The sequence below is a fragment of the Sinohyriopsis cumingii genome, chromosome 5 (assembly GCF_028554795.1).
Source record: "Sinohyriopsis cumingii isolate HCF-2022 chromosome 5, ASM2855479v2, whole genome shotgun sequence".
Lineage (NCBI taxonomy): Eukaryota > Metazoa > Mollusca > Bivalvia > Unionida > Unionidae > Sinohyriopsis > Sinohyriopsis cumingii.
This window is the reverse complement of record NC_142965.1, coordinates 64,568,249-64,592,853: the sequence shown is the minus strand read 5'-3', so window position 1 is coordinate 64,592,853 and position 24,605 is coordinate 64,568,249. Positions and strand designations below refer to the sequence as shown.

At 36.7% G+C, this 24,605-nt stretch overlaps 1 long non-coding RNA gene across 1 annotated transcript; it reads left to right on the top strand.

Annotated features, from left to right (window-relative positions):
• Positions 1–3,563: 3,563 nt before the first annotated feature.
• On the top strand, positions 3,564–23,080 carry LOC149799326 (uncharacterized). Its single transcript, XR_016420893.1, has 3 exons — positions 3,564–3,891; positions 17,461–17,543; positions 22,337–23,080. It is a non-coding gene; the product is annotated as an uncharacterized LOC149799326 (long non-coding RNA).
• The last annotated feature ends 1,525 nt before the right edge of the window (positions 23,081–24,605 follow it).

Here is a 24,605-nt window from a genome sequence, read left to right as displayed (position 1 = left end):
GTGCCAAGACTTCAGCCCTGGTACGAGGAGATAGATCACGTTTCTGCCTCTTACTTTCTTCTTCTTTCTTCTTGAATGAATTGGATCGTTTCATCTTGATAGCAAAACGTCAAATGACTAAAGTTTAAACACCATGGACTAATTTATAGTCATGGCAGACCAGCGTATATAAAAGGGTATGTGTCTTGTCCTTTCACTATTCATTTCACTCTCAAACCGAGCACAACGATGGAAGAGACTACACAAATCGAACGTTTCATCAGAGCTTTGCGAGGGGTCATCCGAAAATTCTCTTCAGACCAGCCGACGGACTACTCTCCTTCCTTGCGAGATAAAAGTCAAGATACTTGCTATATCTGTCAGAAGAAAGGGCATTGGTCCACACCGTCAAAAAAGAAAAAAAGGGGTTAGAAAAGACAAAAGTCAAGATACCTGCTATTATTGTCAAGGAAAAGGACATTGGTCTCCAGATTGCCCAAAAAAGAAACAAGAGGAGTCAGAAGATGAGAGGGCTTCTTCAGAGGAGTCAGAAGAAGAGAGGGATTCTTCAGAGGAAGAAAGCAGCCAGGTAAAGAAAAAGAAACGGGAAAAGAAAAGAAAAAGGGAAGGAAGTGAGGAGGAAGAGGAGGAAAAGACTGTGACGGTGAAGAAATTTAAAAAACAGAGAGACTAAACAATGAGACAGAAGAAGTGTATGAACTTTTTAAAGTGTCCTTTTGATAATTGTGAATTGTGAATTGGATTGTAAATATTTATAAAAGAATAAATTAGGTATAAAAAAGTAAGAGTCTTTGGGTTTTGATTTTAAAATAAGAACGTACACTCACACACTCATACACACGTACTATAGGGGTAAAATGTTTTTTTTTATAGTTTGAATGGATGTTGGCAATTGAAAGTCTATCTCATTTCGAGAGACGTGGGTGGCCCTGAAAAGGGCCTTTTTTGGTGCAGGGATGAGTTTAAACAATCAACTTTAACTGTCTTAAGCCTTTGCCACGGCCAAGGCCTACTTCTGGACTGCGTACTGTTGATGATAATGATGATTTGGTTGAAATCACTAAGGGTGGTACAGTAGGCTTAGTCACAGGGTTGGAGTGTTTAGCTCGGGAAGGTCGTATTCTCTTCGGTCGTAATAAAGAAGTCTGATACATTTGTTTCAGACTTCTTAACTCTGCTAAAATGTCTAACAGTACCGTGACCGTTTGATTTTCACACCCTTGTTTCTTTGCTGCTGCTTCTTCTTGTTGTTGTTTTTTTCTTACCTCTTCTTCTTGCTGTTGTTGCTGTAGAAAAGCTTGTTCCGCTTCCTTCTGCTGTTGTATAAATTTCTCCAATTCTTCTTTCTGTCTCTTTCTAAAATTCTCCACGTGTGGTAATGAAGGAGAAGGTGGCGAAGTTACCGGAACAAATTCTTGCGAGGTAAGAAAATCCACAAAATCCCAATTCACCTCTTCTGAAGGTAAGTCCGGGTTCCCTTGGGCGGTCTCCACTGCTGGTGCACCCCAATTTATCGTTTTCTGAGTTTCCGTCATGTTGAAAAAACTGTCGCATGAATTGACTGCGCACAGCGCTAGCGAATCTATATAGACCACGTGACGTCACAGACTGCTCTCTTCGGATTGGATGCGGACTGACTGAATTTTGTAACGCGTGTTTGGATTGGTCGACGAACTCAATCCGTTTCAATCCTTCCTCTCCCTATAAATAAGTGCAGTTCACTGCATTCCTTCACTTGTTCTCGGCGCCTCAACATGTGGACCGACGTTCAATCTTCTACGCATGTGTCAACGATGATGTTCAGGACGGACATACCGATGTATGTCCAATCCGAGTGGACAGTTGTCCATAGGACCGACACGAGCCTATGGATACGTAGGATTTACGTGGAGAAGCAAGGATGCCTGAAAAGAGTTTTAGTGTATGGACCTACCATTAGACGAAGCCTAAGAAGAAGAAGATGTCGCAGATGCCCATTATGTTAAGAGCATATTAACATAAAACCAAAGGCCCTTTTCAGGGCCACTCCAATCTGTCGAAAAGACCTTGACTTTCATTGCCTACCCCATTTTTTTATCTTTTTTTTTTAAAAAAAAATTAATAGAGACCCCTTCCTGTTTCAATTTTCGCCTGTTCCATTTCCATAGACCTATCAGGTCGGGACCCTATTAAAACAGAGTCCCGACCCTGTTCCATATCCCCTTGATGCTCAACAGGCCCAAGATTTTTTTTTTGCGTATCTTATATTCCCTTGAGGCTCAACAGGCCCACGATTTTTCCCCATGTTAATTTCCCTTGACGCTATATCCCCCCAGGGGTTTTCGTAATGTTAAATTTCCCATTGACGATATATCCCCCAGGGTGTTTTTAAATGCTAATTCCCTTTGACGCTTTATCGCCCCCATACACTACTAACATATCATGATATTTTTTAAATTTCTTAACATAAAAAATAACACATGCAATAATCATAACAAATTATAATAATAATTCAACAACAATAGTAACAGCTGATAATATTACTACTTAAAGTAACTCTACGAATGCTTCTGCTACAACATCATCATCATCAACAACACCACCACCAATTACTAGTACAACTACTACCATACGAACATGATTACTACTATCCGTTGCATTATGAATTATTCTTGAAGTATGCTTATTTACTGTTAGATGCGCACAAATGGGGAATGAAACTAACGAGTTTAAAAAAGAAACAATAGAAATAGTGTGTGTGTGTATGTATGTGTGTGAAAAAGCAAAAAAATTAAATATCAAAGAAAAGACATTATCATGCCTAACAATAATGAAGATTTTATATTCTAAATATAGCAAACATGTGATGATGTTAGAACCCTATTTAAGACATTACATGATTGCTTCAAGGCTATATGATTAGCTGTGATCCAACAGAAGAATATGACTCTAAAGATGTTTCTTAATTGGATAGTGATAAGCTCTAAAGAGCGATACAAATAGTCTACGTTAGCTGTATGTGCACTAATCAGTACATCTTGGACAACTGGTGTGTCTCTAGTTATTTTAACCTTGCAATACATTCTGGGCCAATTATGTTTTAATTAGCAAACGAAAAGAAATAAGAATATCAATGCTATATATAATTAAAAGACCGAAGCGTTCGTTAACATGCAAGACTGTACTTACATCTACATAGAATAGATGTAGATGCAAACGTACGAAGGAATGAGTCAACAAGGAATATTTATTTTGTTTTATTAAGGTCGATTTGTATTGCCATTTAGCTTGAATAAATACAACAACTAATTTTGCAAGTATCATCAAACTGCTTTGAGGGGAAAATTGTGATACTCTTCGTCTGTCCGCCCGTTTACAATGACATTTTTAAGTATTTCCAGACCAACCTTTATATATATATATATATATATATATATATATATATATATATATATATATATATATATATATATATATATATATATATATATATATATATATATATACCATACCTGTGATGGATTTTGCTCTATGATTAACAGTGAGTAGCAGGGGATATGTATATAGGGTTGGAATATACAGTAAACTGGACGTGGTGATGCTATAGAGAGACACAGCTGTTGGTCAAATATCAATTACAATGTTGACAAGATATATTACGTTACTGAGCATATTATTTGCACAAACAATAAACAGTTTTTTCTTAGGATCTTCGAGGAGACCATGGTTTATTCAGAAATCGATTTACCTGTGCAGATAAAGATAACTCTTTTTAAATTGCTCACCTTGTCGTATGGAGGACTAATAACGTAAATATACCATTACAAGATACTGAATTGCAAAACTGTACTCATGTCGTAATTCATTAATGGATTGTGGAATGGAGTTTCACAACAGAACTTTGATAAAAAGGTATGTGGGTCGCTTATTCGTTTTTGTAGGTTTTTGCATTTACCTGACTAATTATACAGGTTTACTGCCTGGACACGATTCAATTCAGTTTTACTCGCTTGACCATGAACACGCTTCGTGTTAGGTAACTATAATGTTGTATATATTATACATTCAAAAGTAACATAAAGTAACATTAATAACAACATAGCTGTCCTCTACTCACATACGTCAGTTACCTTGAAACTGACTGAATTCATAACTACTCAGATAATTAAGCATTCAGATGAAACATATAAATGATAGAAGATGATGTGTAAATCTGTACATCGATGACTAATCGAAGGTCTTATATAACTGCAATAATCAACCAAGAAATCTTTGTCCTGACAGGGGTAAATATCGTAGGGTGGGGTCACATCTTAGGAGCATAACAGTTGAATAATAGGAACAAGATCCATTCAAGTTCTTAGGAACTCAGACATAAAAACAAACGAAGGTTTGCCTATAGTGTTGAGAAGTACGATAATGATAACGTAGCGATATTATTAACTACCACAAACTAATTCAACAGTTGGGCATATAATGACTTATGTATAGTTTTCACAGATAGTTTGTTATAGTGTCGCAAACGTAGAATTTATAAGAGTATAGGATTTTAACAAATAGAAAACATATTTAAAATTCACAGACATACTTTGCCTGTTATAGGTTCGAATTCGTCGGTTATCCACTATGTTTTGATTTAAACCCTTCCTAATGCTTTTGTCGTATATTTTGGCATTTTAAAGACAACCTTTTGGTGGTTCTAATGACTTGAGGCAAAATAACCATGTCATTTGGTAACCTTGTCATTTTACCCACAAAACTCGTCATTGAAGCAAAACGCATGCAAAAATTTGAAATGAATATGTTAAAACCTGCAACATTCCATGCACATTTCTATGAGTCTCATATCTAACGACTGACGTTCTTTTCAGCCGTGTTCACACCAGCCATACTCTTGACCACATGTTAAAAAACACACAGATGGATTATTGTCAACCTACTACAGAGTTTGTTGAGTTGTTATGGTATTTGACGATCAGATTTAATGACTCCAGATATAACTAAATGGAAACGCTTTCGGGACCACACTTTAATTAAACTGCATGAGGACAAAGTTCTGAAATCAAACTGCATTCAAACATACTATGAAACATAAGGCTAGTTTTTAATTGTAATGCAGTAAGATTACGCGCTGATATAGCTCTCCTGTAATGCAACGTCCTGATAGGATAATTGATTACGTAATCATTGTGTGATTCTTATAGCTATATAGCATCATTTGCCCTGATAGTGTTTCTCCATTGTTGCAATGTCCTGGTGAAATCGATCACCGTGCTCGTCGCTCACTATTCTGCAGTTCTGTGGACAAATCAAGATGAGAGTGCACAAAATGTACCTTTAGTGACATGTTGCAACCGAGGCATTTGTTGGCCTTGTGGAGGTTTTCCACCAACTCCCTGTAGTTGTTTGCCTTGTTGTTTTAGTGACAATTTGTTGCCACTAACTGGAAGGCTTCCCCTGCCGTCGTTTCCTTGCCAGGCAGCGCACGATCACAAGGATGATCTCGAAGAAGTTCAGGAATCTGAGGACCAGCAAAGACACCTTCCTTTATGTTAGCTTCACTTAACCTTGTAAAGTTTCTACAGAGGTACTTGAAATCTGCTTATGGTTTGTCCATGGCCACGACAAAGGTCTTCAACATACCCAGATTAATGTGCAAGGATGGTAACAAACGTTTCGTCTATTCAACAAGTGGTTGATGCAGAACACTTTTCCTCCCAGGCCCCAATGACTGTCGGAGTGGCCAATCTCTCTAGATGTAGTGGGAATCTCTCTCACACGACTATCCCATTCGCAGCGAAAATAGCCGTACTTTGTGTATCTAGTCTGCAGACCAATCAAGAGAAGAGAGAGAGAGAGAGAGAGAGAGAGAGAGAGAGAGAGAGAGAACATTCAAATCGCCACAAAGATTCCACTGATGTTGGTCATAGTTTATGCACCTCAAAATTTCTTTCGTGTTTTCATAGGTTTCCTTAATATGGATTCTATGACCAACTAGACTGGATAGCGAAACATTGCCATTAAGCAGCAAAACTGATGGATTTAAGACTCGTCTTCGATGAGTCAATGAACATCCTCCACTCATCTGGATGATGAACGACGTTGAGGGTTGCCATTATACTATCGATGTTGTTGCAAGCTACAAGATCACCTGTCATGAAGAGGAATGGGACAAGATGCATTTGACGGTCACGGAACATAGAAATCCTAACATCACCTGTAATGGATATTCCACTGCTGTAGTCTGGAGCCCAACATCTGTGCCTTACTCTTGGATAGTTACAAATCCCTGAAAAAGTCATTCAGTTGACCATATATTATAAGGTGTGGTTCAGAGGAGGAGGATAGTAGAAAGTATGCGTCATGTGACATTGATGGATGAGGACTAAAAGTTTCATCCTCTTCCTCGTCATCGTCTGACTCAAGTGAGAAAGATTCGGGTGCATCAGGAACCGGCAGTCCTTCTCCATGGTGTACTGTGTGAAATTACGTTGGAATGTGTCTCAATATTGAAACAGAATGGATATGGATTAAATACAAACACCGAACATTCTGTATTTGAATGACATGTGGATTGCCGCTTAACAAATTATTGACTATAACAGGAAGAATTAAGCACAGCGGCTACCACTACTTGTCATAGATCCTCTTTACAAGAGCTACAAAAAAACAAACAAATGTTTATGTTTTCGAGGTGGGGATCGTGTTGCAAAAACTCAAACCGTGTTTGTCCGCCAAATTTTTCAATGGTATTTTGCCATTGGAGCATCGATTGCCAATATGAGATTGCCACAATGAGACAGGTTGCTGTTAGTAGAAATCACTTATCCTATTCAAAACCTGAATATCAATGAAAATCAAAATACTTTCATCGTCGATATCCTGAATGAGCGAACAAGTTCAAGAATAGCTTGATAAAAATTGGCCTACCGTTTATGAATAAAACACCTATCGCAAAGGGTTACATATTAGGCTGCCATTATGACAATCTATATTGGGCATTATGTTAATGCTTAATATCTGGTCGAAATTATTGTTGCCAGTTTGGCTAAGCTCTGTAGAACGTTCGCAAGAGTGTTCAGAACGAGTACAATAACATAGCAGTTTTCTATTTTGGTTACATTGCTCTGGCTCCTGTGAAAGACATTTACAACAACGATCGAATCTACAAGTATGTTCGTTACCTCGATGAATTGAACGATGTATTCAATTTATTGTTTGCGTAACCCATTTGGTCGGGTACAATGAGGTGGGCTATACAGCAGCTCCATTACACTGAGTTATTCATTTCACAACAGTGTGCCATCACTCCTTACGAGAACGGTGGAAACGCTTATTATGTTTATCGTGAATTTATACATCTTCATTATCTTCCGTCATCAAACCGTACTTTGCCAGAAGTTCAAACCAAGACCACTCACCATACAAAACGGACCTATTCAGGGTCACCCACACCTCTAAAAAAGATATATGCTAATCATTTTGCCATTTTGTTTGTATGTTTTCTGTATGTCCTTATATTTTCCCACGCATAACTTAAAAAAAACACTTCCCTTATAAGTTGTGTGTTTTTGCTAGGTATAGTGTTTTTATGTAGGTATAGAGAGCATATATAAACACTCCCTTACTCATTTGTAAACCAAAGCAAAAATAATTAAAAAATAGTCATTTTTAGCAACACGCAGATTCTGTTTCCTTCTATATTCTGAGTGTGAGTTGTATTTTGTGTGAGGGATGTTTAAAGTCATATCCGTATTTCAGAGATATGAAAAGGCGCGTTCTCCAGTCTCGCAATTCCTTGTAGACCAGAAAGCAAGAATGAGTAGCCAGCACTGCAGAGTAGGAAAACGTGTGGATGCCATAAGCACGATGAAGAGAGTACAGCATCTCCTGGATCGGGTAGAAGAATCTGAATGCTACCACATCACGAGTATCTCAAGAGGGAAACCACCTCTTTGCATGTTGCAAAAAATTTGTTACAGATGTGATGTATAAGGAAGTGGAGAACATAAAGACGGCATGGATGAGGACAAAAGAAGAAGAGAGGGGAAAGAGGGGTCTGAGAGACTGAATTTCTCTTGGATGAAATCTAAGAGCAATTCAGAAGACTCAGTTATATAGACTGGGTGCCAGAGGAGGAGGAGGAGGATTAGCTCAGTGGCTCAGGTGCTAGCATGCAGGACTCATGATCGAAAGGGCTCTGGTTCGACTCCTATTAAAGGATCAGACTCGATCACTTACCGTGGTGTGTCCTTGGGCACTACATTTTGCTCTAATCGCCTCAGCATTTAATGACCTACTTGTGTTCTGTACCGTAAAGCACCAAGACCAAACAAAATGTCTACGTTGTTGATAAACCATATGTTCCTCTTCTCTCTTTGTTTGCGTGTGTGTGTGTATGTGTGTATGTGTGTGTGTGTTTGTGTGTATTTGTATGTAACGTGTATATCTGTAAGTACTTATTGCTTTTGATTCTGTTAGTATATTTGTATAAGAGGTTATTGTAGTTTGTCTATTTCATCCAGCCTTCTTCTAGATCTTGTGTGATAGCATGTTTGTACGTTTGTGTGAAAGTATGCGAATCAACACTTCCAACCCTTTTCGTTGGATGGTAGGGGAGTGTGTTTGGATTGAAGTGATGGGTGTTTGGATAATAATTAAAATGCAGGTGTTGATTGTATATTTGAAGTATTAAACTGTAGATAAAACCAGAAGTATTACCATTCCCATTTGTTCCGATAAAAGCTTTTACCCCATACAAATGTTTGACTTATAAATACTTTTGATCCGTTAAATACTTTTGATTATATAAACACTTATGGCTCATAAACACTCTTGATCAGACAAACTCGTTTGACCTCAGTCCAACCCTGCAAGTTAAACGCATGGACCAATTTAACGCAGAATTTAATATGTGAACCCATACGCATCTACGCATGTTAGTCTAAGAGCGCCTATATAATGATGAGATAAGCCCCCAATTGACCAATACCACTACTTATAGCCTCATATACCTATCACATTATTGTATTTATATTACAAGGATAAATAATTATCCTTTGATCATTAGAAACCTAGGGCTCTTATTGAAAATTCGTATTTACATTGTGATAAACTTCGCAAAATGATACCGTTAGATTTGTACACATTGAAATTAACCATATATCCACTTGTTTCTGCCTTTTCAGTTATTCGGAGTATAAATGTTTTTACTAGTTAAAGAAATAGGAAGGACTATTCAATCATTTCAATTCGTTTGGGAACAAAGCAGATCAAAAAGAAACAGACAAACAAGACATTAAATAACCTATATAGTTTTGCCCATAGATAATAGCTGCAGAAGCAATTGAAGGATTGAATGAGTAGGTAACTTTGTGTTTTGTTTCTAAGGGCTGGCTATTTTGTTAATTTAGCTTTAAAGGAGACGATAAGAGATTTAGTGGTGGAAATTGTATTACCATTCCTCCGACTCACAATCTGTCTCTCCATCAACATAGCGTTTATTAAAAAAATTGGATGGAAATTCACGAAACTCTGTATATATTTTGATGTTCTGCTTTGAGAAACAATATGCAAAAAAAGGTGGGGTGGAGGTGGGGTTCAAAAGTCATATGCATAAAACAAATAAAGTACAACAATAGTTATTCCGCCCAAAATATTTCCCTGACGATGCATCATTAAAGTACCGGATTTGACACTATGACTCATGGTCAGTATACGTATGAATAAATGTCTGAATAAGCAGCAAAAAGAGCGGAGATTTGCAATGGTGAGTCATTGCAGCAGAACTACTTACAAATGTTTACAAGATATATGGAAACAGATACATAATTATCTTATGAGCTACGGAACCAACCCGTCTGTAATATTATATTAAACACCGTAATTAAAAGAAAGAAGGTCATTGACTGGCTGAAACGTCATTTTTCGGAAAATTAAACTAAATAGTAAGTTTTTACCTCCAACCATTTTCATGTTGTCACTGTCACCGCAATTTAAAAGTCGGGTGTACCCCGGTCTACTAGAATTTAATTAGTTCTTGGTGCGCATATGCCTTCAATGATAACACTATACTTCACATATAATAATTGATTATTTGTTCAGAACTCAGAGGAGGCAAATGTATTTACCGGTGCATGTGAAAATAACTAAAACTTGCGTTCGAGCTCACATAACAGGATCGATTACCATGTACGTACATATAACCTTACAAAACATTGAATTCCCTTCCAGTTGATTATATCACAGAATCAATAAGATGTCGTAAATAAAAATGAAAAGCTTTTTATTGTTAAACATACATAAAGTTTTTTAACCTTATAGTGAATAGTTATAACTTAATGCACTTATACGGTACACGTATTTACGAGTATTACATGTCTACAAAAAACAACGATCATTGAGCAGACAAAGACATTAGTGATCAAGATACGAGTGAGCATATTTAGCTACTTCAATAATTTCTCTTGACAGTGAAAATGAAAGATTCAAACTTGCCTAATGCAGAACAAAAATAGAAGTTCGTGGGTAAATATTTGTTTCGAAAGTCTCGATAGAAAGAACGCTCAAAGAGGAAATGATACTTTGTTTAAGACATGCTTTGATTACATATTATATAAAACCTTTCCTTTGATATGTTTCTAACGATCTAATTCTACAGCAAGATTATATATAGTTTTAAAACGAGTAAGAGCAATTATAAATGAATAATTTTGTAATTGAACACAGGCATGATTCCAACTAAAATTTGTTTTGATACATAGCATAATAACCAAGTTTATTAGACCCATTTTAGGACTGCGTCCATTATTGTATAAAGTGGTTATGTAATCTTTGTTTAATCAGACAAATGGGTATAACATCATTATGGACTACTAAATGCAATCAAAAGAAAAAGGTCTGACAGCAAGGAGAGCTCTTATAGTGGAAAACATATTGCTTGCTGATTTTAATACCGTCCGTTACAGATATTTAATAAGCAGGTTGATCTTTTAGGACTCTTTTATATACTTAGGGGACGAATCACGCAGGTGTACTGCCTGAATAAGATTCAACTTTTAACTTCATCATGAACATGAAATTTGTAACTTTATATACATTTAAACTTTTGTATTCTCACAGCTTAATATACATGCATTTAACTGAGTTAGAAGTAGTCATAAAATGCGAATAATAGCAAGTAATATGAATATTTCGCGTAAGGGGTAGTGTTTCATTGGTCAAAGCGTATCAGGTGACCACAAGCTTATATTATTTCAAAATAATCTGTTTGAAGAGCTACATTTTAATAAGCGAAACGTAATTGCGACAGAAAGTGTGATGTGATTTGGAGTTTTAACGTAGCTTTAACAATTTTTCATTCATATCGCTACGATGTCTGCAGTGTGGCAGTTTATAGTGATGTCTAGCACTGGGGCATCATGCCGCAGACATGTAGCATGATGTCCCACCCAGTCACATTATCCTGACACCGGGCCGACCAGTCCTAACACTAACCTCTTAATGCTGAGCGCCAAGCGAGGCAGCTGTTAGTACTATTTTTGTAAGTCTTTGGTATGACTCGGCCGGGGATCTAACCCACGACCTCCCGCATCCGAGGCAGACGTTCTAACCACTAGGCCACCGGAGCGGTAATCGCGACATAAGGATATGCGCGTGTATGCGGGGGACAGCAGCGTTTTAAATTGCCGGACTAACAAACAAAAACATTCAGATTCATTCTGACAAGACAGACCTCCGTTCGGCTATCCAATTTACTCGACAGTTTTTGTAATTTTCAAGGGAAAACATGAAGATAAAACATCCCAACAATTTGTAATTGAACTTTTAGTAGTTATTACTTTTTGTTGTTGCTTTAATCGAGGTGCAGTTTGTCAGTTTCCAGCTCATACAGTTTCCACAAGGGACTTTGGACGTCATTGACTGCGTGATTTGGTCAATAGTGGATCATGCTTCTATTAAGACGGAAGAAAAACCATACTCTTAAATCTTGTCTCTTTATGTACGTAAACACCTGCATGCATTACTACTAATAACAATAAATACTCAATGGTGAAGGAGAAATGAAAGAAATAACTGGTGACCTTATATAACTTGAATAATCAATGAAGAATGTTTTTTCTTGACTGGGCTAGATGGAGTAGGGAGAGGATTATTTAATGGAACTATACAGTTAAAGCCATTTTTGACCAAAAAGTTACAGCTGCGCAATCCATTCAAATTCTCAAGAGAAAACATCAAAGTAGAGAAGTGTTTTATGTCTGCTTATCGTTTTGACTGAAAAGGGCGATTAGGTAGTAAAAAGGGCGAAAATGTAGTGACTGTGGTATTATTTCTAGCCCTGTGGAGCCAAGCTAACTTTGGTATTATCATACATCAAACGTAGTAATGTCTTAGCGACACAAATGCAGACTTTATAGGTTTATTGGCAGTTACTTTTTTTTTAAAATAAAATCTTATCAAAATAGTCACGCAACATCTACTCCTATATGTTTTATTACGCCCGTGAACCATCGATTTTGGATTTAAGCACTTTTTTGTTTCCTATCGCATGTTTTCTCTTTCACGGCCCTGTAATATCTCTTGGCCGTATGATCTGTGTCACTAGTGAGACGATCTTTTGTCAAACAAACGAAACTGTACATTGTCTGAAGCAATTAACTAACACATTTCATTCTTATTATAATATATTTATTTTCTGCATCATTATTGGATGGCTTGAACATTTTATGGTATTTATTAATTGTCATAAACCTCTTCCGTCTCATGATTCCTATGTTCTTCTAGATGTTACTCCTCATGTGCAAATGTTCCACTTTCCATACCATTGTGTATTACCAGGTTCATATTCGTTGAAATAACCAAGTTATTTAATCATAAACGCACTTGTCAAAATTGCAGACTAAATACTAACCGCGACAATTTTTACGAACATTCTTGCTATGGACATACCGACATACATACGGTTCGCATATTCCCCGATCATGATCAAGACAGCCGTTGTCTCAACCAGGTTTTCAAAAGCCCATTCAAGGTGTAAAGTCAAACAAATTCTGCGGACATTTGTTAAGTCATTTAAAAAGTCACACGACGTACAGAGGAAAAGGCCCAAATTCGATAATTTGTTTTAAAGAACGGTGTTTTTAAATCAAAATTTTCTATAGAAGTTCTGATGGAAATGTATCATTTAAGCGTTGCTATGATAATGTAGACATTGTCAATTACAATAAAAAGGAATTATCTGCAGATATTGCGTTTCTAACTGAATGTACAGATCTGGAGAAATGACTTCATAACGATTTATAAAAGATCTTTCTAATCAATAGGTTCGTTGTTTAGTACTTTATTTGTGGTTCGTTTCAGTCATGTAATTTCCCTTTATTCGGCACTCTTTTTTTATAATTACAATGACCTCAGCGGCAACGATGTTTTTGTAATGGCATATGTTCTAACAATGGTAATGAATGCGACGTGTATATGAACCTATTATTGCTGTCATTTTATCGCTCTTCTCACTTACATTTGAAAAACAGTTTGGAGGTTACGAGTAAACAACTTAAATTGTTTATTAGAAACAATAGTTAAACTAGCAAATGCAAGAAATGAAATTATCTAACCTTGATATCGTCGACTACACAGGTTTCAGTTTCGTTTTGCTAGGAATGTAAGGTTATCTATGTAGCTCACCTTATTATGAAAGCTTCCTGTGCGGTCTTATATGTATTATAAATTATATTCTTAAGATTCGTTTTGATTTTATTTCATTGGAAATAAATATAATATGTCATTGGCATTAATTAATTTCAAAATGTCAGAAAACGACGACAGAATTTTACATGAAAGACATATATGTTTGTGTACTATACGAATTATTATCTTATTTATGACTTTTGCAAGAAAGAGAAACATATTTATAAACATAGTATATTAGGTCGTGAACACTATTTGTTGGGGGTGGGACCTACCAAGAGGAAGACAGTTGTACTACGTATATAAGCACATTTAAGATACATTCTCAGATTTTACCAAAATAAGATTTCTGTGAGAAAGCTGAATGAGCAATTAGTTTTTTTTTGATAATTCCGAAAGAGTTCTTTCTTTGAAAGGAAGGTTTCTCGAACGTTTCAATCACATGTATTGCATACAAGTTTAATTGGAAATAGATATTCAGTTTTAAGTTTTACTAAATCGCGGGAGGAAATGATATAGGATAGCACTGATGCTGAACTTTCCCATTGCCAGTGACCTTTACCAGCTGAAGATATTTCCTTGAAAGTCAAAAATATTTGACATCACCCATTTTCGAATTATGCGCATGTCGTGGGTAAGTGTCTGACGAGTGTGACAAGAAGCACGTTGCACCTAAATTATAGTTCCACTGGTTTTAAGAGAGAGAGAGAGAGAGAGAGAGAGAGAGAGAGAGAGAGAATGGTTTAATTGTTTCGATCAAAATATACTCGAGTTATTGACTCGTCTCGAAATTGCCTATGACAAATGAAAACAATTGAAAGAAAATAAAACAAATCACCGAAGATGTATGCATATATATATAACGTAGATAATTAGAATAGCAGTTTCATTTATGATAACCCTGAAAGAGAGTTTAACAGTAGCAAGAAATTATCCGTTGTTGTTGCTGTTGCAGGGTTTAACGCCATTTTTCAGCACAAGATAGGGTATACATCGCGGCCAGTATAACTGGTGGAGGAAGAACCATGGAAAACCCTGGGAAGAACCACCGACCTACGAGAAGCTACTGGAAGGCTTTCTCACATACCCACGTTAGCCGAGCCTGAGACTCGAACCCACGCAGACAAAGGTGAGATGGCAGTGATCCGGAACGGTGAGCACTTTAGACCACTCGGCCACTCGGGGCCCCCAAATTATCCATACATCAGTACAATAAAGCCATGCAAAACTGTTTTGGGAGAGAAGCCGAAGGCCAATACCTGACTATTTTTTTCGAGCCCAAATATGCTCTACACGTTAATAAATGTCAAAATGTTTGACAGAATACCACCAATGTGTTTTTGAATCCAGTGGTTTAAATATCAGGGATACAAGTTAATGATATACGAGGTGGTTAATGTAATACGTACTTGAAATGAAATTTTTGTATTAAAAACATTGGGGAATCGCAGGAACATATTGATTAGTGTTTTGAAAATGTGACCGGAAGGGTGTGGGTCGAAATTGTGTCCATGCCAGGCCGGATCGTTCATCGTGATGTATATCTGGGCAAGACACTATACTACAATTGCTTTTGTACGATATAACCTTTGATGTGCTGGTGTACTGTCAAAACCAATTACTGAAGCACAACAAGATACTGTACCGAAAAGTGAAGAGAACCTGTAGATCCTGTCTTTGAGGAATTATGACCGAGCTTCCCCGAAAACAATAATTATACCAGTATCACTTTGTTTCATTTCTCCCTACCTGCTAATTCACCTCGTTCCTTCATACAGTTTCAGCATTTTCCTATCTTTACAAGGCTCAACACGGTAGGCAAACACATCAACGTAGTTACATTTTAAATCTGATTATTTCAAGGCTAAAATAGCTAAACGGTTGACCAGATAATATTTCAGATGCCTTTCTCCCAACATCCAATTTAACTGCCAATACGGCCTAGTAATATGAAGTTTGCTTTACGAGGTTATGTACGTTTCAGTCATTCATGATGTGACGTATTTTATTTAATGCAAACTTTTCATTCTTTGTGTAGTTATTTTAATTTTCGGTGCATTGAATTGTATGTGTATATATTATAAAGTTATCGATGTAAATTTGTAAAGGATATACAGTAGCATATTCGTTCGATCTGGCACATAATAAAATGTATGGGTTACTTTGTGCTAACAAATAAGTGACGCAGAGGCGTAGCTGGGTGGGGGGGCAGGGGGTACATATGTCCCCGGGCGCAAAGGTACAGGGGCGCCAAAATGAGGCTTACAACGTTACATTATAATAAGTAAACAAGGGTAATATTCAAAAATGTGATTAAACGGGGAGGGGGCTGGGGCGCCAATTTTATAGTTCATCCCCGGGCGCAAAATATCATAGCTACGCCTCTGAAGTGACGCCAACACAAGGTATTAATGTTAGACCAATTTTTTTTTTAATTGAATCATGTCCTTGTACTAAACCTGTATGATTAATTCTAAACGTAATGAGTAGTAAGACCAACATGATCCTTTATTATTTTCACCAAATTTATAAAACAAGGGATTCTTAACTAAAAGGCTATTTTTCTACACTAAAAATTGTGTTATTGCCACTGTCAAAGTGTTCTCCATTGAAATACATTCCTTAGTCTGTTGTCAAGTTACAACAAGAATACAATCTATGGTGTTATTTTTAGCATGAATTGAAAGGTAATTCAATAATCTTTGTACCGATATGTGCACAGAAATGCAATCGATTCAGTAAGGATCCCACTCACAGTCTTGAATGAATTCATAGTCTGTCTGTCTGTCTGTCTGTCTGTCTCTCTCTCTCTCTCTCTCTCTCTCTCTATATATATATATATATATATAACAATTCCTAACACATATAAAGATGTTACACCCAGATATATATGGTGTATCCGACCTCAACAGCATGTGACCCCTGCCTATTTTAAATTTTGTTCAGGAAACAGTCGTCTAGGGCTAAAATAACTACTTTCAGAAATTGTTTAAAAAATATTCGTAGCTCTCTTAGATGTGATCATCTAGATTTCTAGTTAAAAATATCAGTAATTCAATGAATTAATTATTTTACCTTAAATTTTGTTCTTGAGATACAGTTGGTACCAAATGTTAAAGAAGTGAAAAATGATTACGTTATGCTGAAGTTTCGGGTCAAAGGAAAAACGAATAGTCATATATCGATTCAGTAATTATTTTCAATAGCGTTGGGAATATACCAGTTGGAAAATGGTTCAATGTCGTTCCAGAAAATCTTGGCTTATTCCCAACTGCGTTGATAATGCAATATTTGTAGAAAGGCCTAGTGCTTGTTTGATAACATCTTAGCCTATTTTCCAACTCCACAACTGCGGTAGTTTTTAGGGGTTAAAAGATACACCTGTGTCGCGTGTCAATACAAGTAACGATACAGAGCCCACGTTATCATACACTATCGATAGAAGTGTCAACTCGATGATCCTTTCCTCTTTAGAATTTCAGTGGTATTGTTGTGCCATTTTATATCAGTAACATAATGATTGTATTTCCATTATGCAAGTTACAGACAGACATAGACTTAACATCTATTCATATGCCGTTCTCATCCTTTGCAAGGTACAAACATACTTCCAAAAGGACTACCAGTTAGCTATCATTGATTATTGGCTGCTCCATGATATATGATGCAGGGCTCATTTTGCTCATCACGCCCATATTTTGCAATACATGAATGCTTTAAAAATATTTTTATTTTATTTCTTAACTTTCATTTGGAAGCCATTTACGGTGTTATATTCAAAACATAAGCAAGGAGAATCATCAATTGAGCAAGTCCGAGTTTGGGAGTGCAGATGACTAACAACCAAAATCCACCACACTGTACTTAGTACAGATGTAAGTCCGAGTTTGGGAGTGCAGATGACTAACAACCAAAATCCACCACATTGTACCTAGTACAGATGTAAGTCCGAGTTTGGGAGTGCAGATGACTAGCAACCAAAATCCACCACATAGTACTTAATGACAGAAATATATCAGCCAAAAGTACTTCAGTTTACTCAATACACTTCACTATTTATCAGTGTAAAATACATTGCTACAGTGTATAAAATACATTGCTACAATGTATACAATTTCACAAATATAATGACCGAAGAGAGATCAGGCTGTTTACATTAAAACAGCAGTTTTTGCATCTGAAAGTAGACATGACTCTTGTGTATTGCTTTCACTTGGTTAATAAAATGTATTACGAAAATCCCGCAACCAAATGTTGCCACCACAATGCCTATTTTAACTTATCTGTATTTTGTAATAGAGTCATCATTGACAATCTTTAAATTGAAATTTTATATGCAAATAACTGAGTTTAAATGTAAATTTGTATCTCGATGAACGCATTTGTTATGTTATTACTGTAAGTGTTTGCGGCTTCAAACCTTGCATTTTGTTATGTTATCACCGTGTTTGTGGCATCAAACATCCAAGTTTGTAAAGTTATAACTGTAAGTGATTGCGGCTTTAAACCTCGCAGTTTGTTATGTTATCACTGTAAGTATTTGTGGCTTCAAGCCTCGCAGTTTGTTATGTTATCACTGTAAGTATCTGTGGCTTCAAGCCTCGCAGTTTGTTATGTTATCACTGTAAGTGTTTGTGGCTTCAAACCTCGCACTTTGTTATGTTATCACAGTAAATGTTTGTTGCTTGAAACCTCGCAGTTTCTTATGTTATCACTGTAAGTGTTTGTATCTTCAAGCCTCGCAGTTTGTAATGTTATCACTGTAAGTGTTTGTGGCTTCAAACCTCGCAGTTTGTTATGTTATCACTGTAAGTGTTTGTGGCCTCAAACCTCATAGTTTGTTATGTTATCACTGCAAGTGTTTGTGGCCTCAAAGCTCGCAGTTTGTTATGTTATCACTGTACGTGTTTGTGGCTTCAAACCTCGCAGTTTGTTATGTTATCACTGTATGTTCTGATGGCTTCAAACCTCCCAGTTTGTCATGTTATCATTGTAAATGTTTGTGGCTTCAAACCTAGCACTTTGTTAAGTTATCACTCTAAGTGTTTGTCAAACCTTGCAGTTTGTTATCACTGTAAGTGGTTGCGGCTTCTGACCTCACTGTTTCTTATGGTATCATTGTAAGTCGTTATGGCTTCAAACCTCGCAGTTTGTAATGTTATCACTGTAAGTGTTTGTGGCTTCAAACCTCGCAGTTTGTTATGGTATCACTGTAAGTGTTTATGGCTTGAAACCTACCTCCCAGTTTGTCGTGTTATCACTGTAGGTGTTTGTGGCTTTCAACCTCGCAGTTTGTCATATATTCACTGTAAGTGTTTGTGGCTTCAAACCTCGCAGTTTGTTATGGTATCACTGTAAGTGTTTGTGGCCTCAAACCTCACAGTTTGTTGTGTTATCACTGTAAGTGTTTGTGGCTTCACACCTCGCAGTTTGTTATGTGATAACTGTAAGTGTTTGTACTTCAAAAATCGCAGTTTGTCATGTTATCACTGTATGTGTTTGTGGCTTCAAACCTGGCACTTTGTTATGTTATCACTGTAAGTGTTTGTGGCTTCAAAGCTTGCAGTTTGTTATGTTATCACTGTAAGCGTTTGTGGCTTCAAACCTCGCAGTTTGTTATGTTATCACGTTAAGTGTTTCTGACCTCAGACCTCGCAGTTTGTTATGTTATCACTGTAAGCGTATGTGGCTTCAAACATCGCAGTTTCTTATGTTATCACTATAAGTGTTTGTGGCTTCAGACCTTGCAGCTTGTTATGTTATCACTGTAGGGTTTGTCAACCCTTGCAGTCTGTTATCATTGTAAGTGTTTGTGGCCTCAAACCTCGCAGTTTGATATGTTATCACTGTAAGTGTGTGTGGCTTCAAACCTACCTCCCAGTTTGTCATGTTATCACTGTAACTGTTTGTACCTTCAAACCTCCCAGTTTGTCATGTTATCACTGTAAGTGTTTGTGGCTTCAAACCTCCCAGTTTGTCATGTTTTCACTGTAAGAGTTTGTGGCTTCAAACCTCCCAGTTTGTTATGTTATCACTGTAAGTGTTTGTCAAACCTTGCAGTTTGTTATCACTAAGTGTTTGTGGCTTCAAAGCTCGCAGTTTGTTAAGTAAACACTGTACGTGTTTGCGGCTTCAAACCTTGCATTTTGTTATGTTATCACCGTGTTTGTGGCATCAAACATCCAAGTGTGTAAAGTTATAACTGTAAGTGATTGCGGCTTTAAACCTCGCAGTTTGTTATGTTATCACTGTAAGTATTTGTGGCTTCAAGCCTCGCAGTTTGTTATGTTATCACTGTAAGTGTTTGTGGCTTCAAACCTCGCACTTTGTTATGTTATCACAGTAAATGTTTGTTGCTTGAAACCTCGCAGTTTCTTATGTTATCACTGTAAGTGTTTGTGGCTTCAAACCTCGCAGTTTGTTATGTTATCACCGTAAGTGTTTGTGGCTTCAAACCTCGCAGTTTGTTATGTTATCACTGTAAGTGTTTGTGGCCTCAAACCTCATAGTTTGTTATGTTATCACTGCAAGTGTTTGTGGCCTCAAAGCTCGCAGTTTATTACGTTATCACTGTCCGTGTTTGTGGCTTCAAACCTCGCAGTTTGTTATGTTAGCACTGTATGTTCTGATGGCTTCAAACCTCCCAGTTTGTCATGTTATCATTGTAAATGTTTGTGGCTTCAAACCTAGCACTTTGTTAAGTTATCTCTCTAAGTGTTTGTCAAACCTTGCAGTTTGTTATCACTGTAAGTGGTTGCGGCTTCTGACCTCACTGTTTCTTATGGTATCATTGTAAGTCGTTATGGCTTCAAACCTCGCAGTTTGTAATGTTATCACTGTAAGTGTTTGTGGCTTCAAACCTCGCAGCTTTTTATGTTATCACTGTAAGTGTTTGTGGCTTCAAACCTCGCAGTTTGTTATGGTATCACTGTAAGTGTTTATGGCTTCAAACCTACCTCCCAGTTTGTCATGTTATAACTGTAGGTGTTTGTGGCTTTAAACCTCGCAGTTTGTCATATATTCACTGTAAGTGTTTGTGGCTTCAAACCTCGCAGTTTGTTATGGTATCACTGTAAGTGTTTGTGGCCTCAAACCTCACAGTTTGTTGTGTTATCACTGTAAGTGTTTGTGGCTTCACACCTCGCAGTTTGTTATGTGATAACTGTAAGTGTTTGTACTTCAAAAATCGCAGTTTGTCATGTTATCACTGTATGTGTTTGTGGCTTCAAACCTCGCAGTTTGTTATGTTATCATTGTAAGCGTTTGTGGCTTCAAACATCGCAGTTTCTTATGTTATCACTATAAGTGTTTGTGGCTTCAAACCTCGCAGCTTGTTATGTTATCACTGTAAGGTTTGTCAACCCTTGCAGTTTGTTATCATTGTAAGTGTTTGTGGCCTCAAACCTCGCAGTTTGATATGTTATCACTGTAAGTGTGTGTGGCTTCAAACCTACCTCCCAGTTTGTCATGTTATCACTGTAACTGTTTGTACCTTCAAACCTCCCAGATTGTCATGTTATCACTGTAAGTGTTTGTGGCTTCAAACCTCCCAGTTTGTCATGTTTTCACTGTAAGTGTTTGTGGCTTCAAACCTCCCAGTTTGTCATGTTATCACTGTAAGTATTTGTGGCTTCAAACCTCCCAGTTTGTTATGTTATCACTGTAAGTGTTTGTGGCTTCGAACCTCGCAGTTTGTTATGTTATCACTGTAAGTGTTTGTCAAACCTTGCAGTTTGTTATCACTCAGTGTTTGTGGCTTCAAAGCTCGCATTTTGTTAAGTAAACACTGTACGTGTTTGTGGCTTCAAAGCTCGCAGTTTGTTATGTTATCACTGTAAGTGTTTGTGGCCTCAAACCTGGCACTTTGTTATGTTATCACTGTAAGTGTTTGGTGCTTCAATCCTCGCAGTTTGTCATGTTATCACTGTAAGTGTTTGTGGCTTCAAACCTCGCAGTTTGTTATGTTATCACTGTAAGTGTATGTGGCTTCAAACCTCGCAGTTTGTTATGTTATCACTGTAAGTGTATGTGACTTCAAAACCTTGCAGTTTGTTATGTTATCACTGTAAGTGTATGTGGCTTCAAAACCTCGCAGTTTGTTATGTTATCACTGTAAGTGTATGTGGCTTCAAAACCTCGCAGTTTGTCATGTTATCACTGTAAGTGTATGTGGCTTCAAAACCTCGCAGTTTGTCATGTTATCACTGTAAGTGTATGTGGCTTCAAAACCTCGCAGTTTGTCATGTTATCACTGTAAGTGTATGTGGCTTCAAAACCTCGCAGTTTGTCATGTTATCACTGTAAGTGTATGTGGCTTCAAAACCTCGCAGTTTGTTAAAGATGAATTAATAATTTGATGCATTAAAATAAGCTGCAGGACAAATGTAAGGTACGATATTGGTTAGTTTTATTTTCATCCGAAATCCATGTTTTAAATTATACCAATTAACATGAAATATTGTTTCTTTTGGAAATACATTAATCCTGTAATTACTATTGCTGCACACTCACATGCATATCTGTTTATTTTGCAAGCTAATCCATTGATTTCGAAACCTGAATTAAGTCTAAGCGTTCTAATTATTGCATCAATGGTTATGTGATCCTAATATCCTTTTATGTTATGCACAATCTCTTAGGCTTATAATCTGTGATATTTTTGTTCCAGCTTCCCCGAAATGTAGTGAAAATCACAGTTGTCGTTGTTTTGGGTGTAACGCCATTTTTCAGCACACGATAGGCTATACAGGGTTACCAGTATATCTGGCGGAGGAAAAATCATGAAAAATCCCGGGAAGAACCACGGACTCGCGGGACACCACTCTCAAGTTTTGCAGAGCTTCAGATTCGAAACCACGACGATAGACATGAGATACCAGTGATCTATAAAGGCAAGTGCCTCAGACCTCTCGTCAACCAAGTGTTCCGAAACTCAAATTTATACTTTTCAACGCTATCTCTTTTCCTTTATTCTACGATGATACGTGTTACCCATCTATAACACAGCCGGCACTGTAGTGACCTTATTACGTTTCCCACGTGTACCATTTTGTTTCTTGAAGACCACATATTCACAAGACGTGCATGTTTACTCTCTGTTTACAAGCTCATAGAGTTGTACTGTTAATGTAGCAAAATACACATATGTTTAGTTATCCATTAGAGTACAGTCTGTAAATTATGTATCTTTTCGAAACATTGAAGGATATTATTTTTGATACTTGCAATCGACAGATCAGAAATTTTGTCTTCAGTTTTTATTTCGTAACATAGTTTTGACCATGCTATTTATATCATGAAAATAAATACACGTTATCTATTGATACATAGATTGGTAATTTTATGTTAAAGTAATGAAACATTCGTATGACCTCTATGACAACTGTTGAGATTATCACAATAAAGTTTAGAGTTATTATTAATGATGCTAACATATTTCGAATTATATATTCACTCAGTCAAGATATCAATACTTGGAATGGATGGAATAGATGAATGAACATGATACAAAACTCGCGCCACGATAGTGGGAGTAGATAGTAAATGAGAGTTCTGAAAGTTTGAATTTATCAGCGTTTCGTATTTAATTTTCTTTTCTTGCGCGTAGGCGACATGTAGGGCAGACAAATCTTACCATTATAAAAGTTGCAAGTGAGCTTAATCTCCCTTATATTATCTATTTACATGCCAACATATCCTACAGCTATAAAGACGTATCTCAGTGATTATTTCAACACAATTCATTGATCTTCGTTCTCCCGAGTGTTATGAATAGTGCTAAAACTTTAACTTTTGCAACACAAATTACAAACAATAGAAAACTGTATTGCATATTTTTGCATTTGATGTAAAACACATTAATATGGTTCAGAGGAGCGAATCGAGATGTTGAAGTATTCCTGTAGGAGTTATCTCCCATAGTTAAGCCATATTCTACTCTAAAAAATACATTGTTATTACCGATTATCTTCCCGTTATTATTATTTTTATTTTGTTGATTTTGCCAATTTTCAAAATGAAATGTTTAGTTATCAGTTAGTTATTACTCACCATTCTCGATTATTGAGCCAGTAAGTATATTGTTCAAAATGTATAATCAGTCACCTCAAAAAATAAAATATCTTTGCCGCATGTTTAAAATTATAAGCAACACGATTGGCCAAAGAATAGCTCACAAGTGCAGTGCATTTTACGTATGTCATCTTATAAATATCCTTTCATGAAATTATGGGAGCACGTGTAATTCTGATGTTTAAATTCGGTTGACATAACATCACACGCATGCGTGAGAACCACAAAAATAGAATGGCTTGTAAAAGACGTGTTTGCATCAAATCATAAAAAATTTGGTTTGTTTTCGTTCTCTTCTGTTTCTTATATCGTAAACCCCCATCTCCCAATCAGTGACTATATTTCAGCAATGATCATTTATACAGTAATATTTAACCGTAGGTATTTCACAAGTTGATGCTTGTCTTCAGATAGCAGATACAACGGCTATCGAAAGTGAAAGTAAACTTCAGAGATATTGGATCAAAAATTCAAAATTTCTAACATGTCATTGACGTTCATTGTTCTAAATCTTCAAGCTTTTTGAAAAGTTCATTGTAACCACTCGATGATAGATCAGAAATCGCATGCGATTCAGGTATTGGTACAACGGTCGTGTTGGGTATCTTCAACCTACTTTGAAAAAGTACGTGTACTCAAATGTGAAAACAAAATACGTACAAAAACAGGTTATGGAAAAAATTCATATGTACTCTAGCAACTTTGACGTTTAAGTACAGCTGACATCATAGAAACGCATTAGTGAGAAGCAGCTGAAACGCGATTGATCATGTAAAATAAATGTTGTGGAGTCTCATATCTTTAAGAATTTGGAAATTTAAAATACGTAATCTCTAAGTAATCTGATCAATTGTGTAGATAAGAAC